The sequence below is a fragment of the Bactrocera latifrons genome, unplaced genomic scaffold, assembly GCF_001853355.1.
Source record: "Bactrocera latifrons isolate USDA-ARS-PBARC rearing strain unplaced genomic scaffold, ASM185335v1 scaffold_996, whole genome shotgun sequence".
NCBI classification, from domain to species: Eukaryota; Metazoa; Arthropoda; class Insecta; order Diptera; family Tephritidae; genus Bactrocera; species Bactrocera latifrons.
The window spans coordinates 8,421-10,747 of NW_017537707.1; the positions used below are offsets into that span (position 1 = coordinate 8,421).

At 32.3% G+C, this 2,327-nt stretch overlaps 1 long non-coding RNA gene across 1 annotated transcript in view; it reads left to right on the top strand.

The window, feature by feature from the left end:
- The window catches only part of LOC108978047, an 8,013-nt gene extending 6,867 nt beyond the window's left edge, over positions 1 to 1,146 (top strand). Inside the window, exons 2-3 of the long non-coding RNA XR_001994078.1 lie at positions 626 to 693; positions 760 to 1,146. This is a non-coding gene — a long non-coding RNA (uncharacterized LOC108978047). The remainder of the gene's footprint in view (positions 1 to 625; positions 694 to 759) is intronic.
- The last annotated feature ends 1,181 nt before the right edge of the window (positions 1,147 to 2,327 follow it).

The following is a 2,327-nucleotide window of genomic DNA, read 5'->3' on the forward strand; positions in this document are numbered from 1 at the left end:
AAAGATATAAAACGATAAAAAATTAATTCACAAACAAAGCACGAGCGTAATATAAACGCAGAACAAACCGTTATACCGTTTTAACAAACTCAATAAGCAAAGAGCGAAAAGCAACCGGTTACGATGACAGTTCGACGGTGAATGTTTTTTGTAATTTATTTTCAAGTTTTAATATGAAAAATACTAATTACTGAACTTGATAACTTACTTTTTCCACGCTTTGTTACTGAAAATTTCTATAGAAAGCCCAGAAAATTTCTTACCAGATAAGGGGTTGTCACTAAATTCATCAATTGTATATATTAAGTTTTTTAAACCATTTATATAGTCTGCAGATTTAGGCTTACTTGTAGGTAAAGTTTCAGAAAATGAGGTAGTTTTATTAGTTATTTCGATGACTTGGTAGAGGAAATTAATTCCGATGTGGAATGTCGCAACCGTGGGACCCCCATAGAGGTTGTATTGAACATAAATATTACTCATTTTTTAGTAATATTTTTTTACAGGTAAAGTGTTTAAAAAGATACCTTACAATCTCGTTTCCGCTCTCCCAGTAGAACCATCACAAATTGTCACCATCGTCTGGAGGTATTTCCTTTATAAAAATATATTTATGTCTTTTCAGATATAATCTAGAAGCTGGATGTCATTGAGACTCGTGTCACTGCCGTCGAAAATTCCCTAACAGACAAAGTAAGTAAAGCAGTATTACATTACCAAATTAGTACAGAAACTAATTTTTATATTTTCATTTTCTAGATGCCAGAAAAGGCCGAGGTGTAGGCACAAAGTAAATTATTGCGTGAATGCCGGGTCAAAGCGATTTTCTGACGATTTAATGTATCACTACAACTTAGAGGGGCGCAAGGAAAAGGAATCCCTACTAAAGCTAAAGTGCGTAGGGTTAGTTTTTGGAAGGCTTTTATACTGGTATTATTTGAATGCCTTAACTTATAACGGAGCTTCGAAGAATTGTGGCCTTAAGCCACAATCGTTTTAAACAGAAAAAACATAAACTTAAGGCAAAATTAATATACGTTTTCTTATTATTATTTATATATATTAGTTTTAAGTTGTAAATATTAGTTTAAAGGTGTACATATTAGTTTTAAGTTGTAAATATTAGTTCGAAGTTGTACATATTAGTTTGACGTTGTAAATATTAGTTCTAAGTTGTGCATATTCGTTTTAAGTTGAAGTTTCTAATTTTACTTTTACAAATACGAATTTTTAGAATTTTCATACTGAAATAAACTTAATCTTGTACTATTTTTCTGCCGAATATCATAATAATAGGCATATTATTAATTGAAGTAAATATTTGCTTTTGATTTTATTATTAAATAAAGCGAAATAATAAAAAAGCTGAATTTCATTTTGAAAAATTGAATTTGCTAGAGTAACAAATGGGTAATAGATATGCTTGTTACTGCTTGTTCTTGCTAAAATGTTTATATGTTAAAGGTAACAAACTGATAACACTAACAGATATTTGGGTAACAAATACTTTTTGTTATCCATAACACATAGGTAAGATTTGCGCTAACAAAAGAGTTTGTTACCCGTAACTTATGTACTGTTAAGAGATTTGCTAACAAATGTATGTATTCGATATTTGCCATTGGTTAGAGAGAGATAACCATTGAACACCAAATAGCTATATGTTCGGACCGACATTGAAAACATTTTAAAAACTCATTTGTGTGTTGTGGAATGTAAGTCATTCGGATCGACAATGTCTGTTATCGCTGAGTTTTCACTGACAACTATCAATACGCCGATTATCTTGCTCTTGCAAGATGACACTAAATGCAAAAATCCTATACCGAAATATACAAGGCCAAGAGAGCACCCATTGCAGAATCTAGTGATATATGACGGCACGAAAATAAACATGGGTTTTGGTCTGACATATTTTACAGCCTTTGCAAATAAATTTATGCGTGTGTTTGTTGTGTCGTTGCACCAAAAAGAAAATTCTGCAATTCGTGCACCGTGCAAGGGTTTTGCAAGAACAAGGGAATCCCCTTAACAGCAAATAAATTTATGCGTGTGTTTGTTGTGCCGTTGCACCAATAAGAAAATTCTGCAATTCGTGCACCGTGCAAGACTTTTGCAAGAACAAGGGAATTCCCTTAACAGCGAGCAGCTTTATATGTATATGGAATGTAAACAAATATCAAGTGAAAATTTAGGGCCGGCAAAATGTGTCTTCCAAAAAAATCGATTAAACTAAAGCTGGCACCGATTATAATGAGTGGAATGTAAGTTTTCAAGTAGTTTTCCTTGTTTTCGTTTGACAGATTTTCTTCTTCTTCTTAATTGGC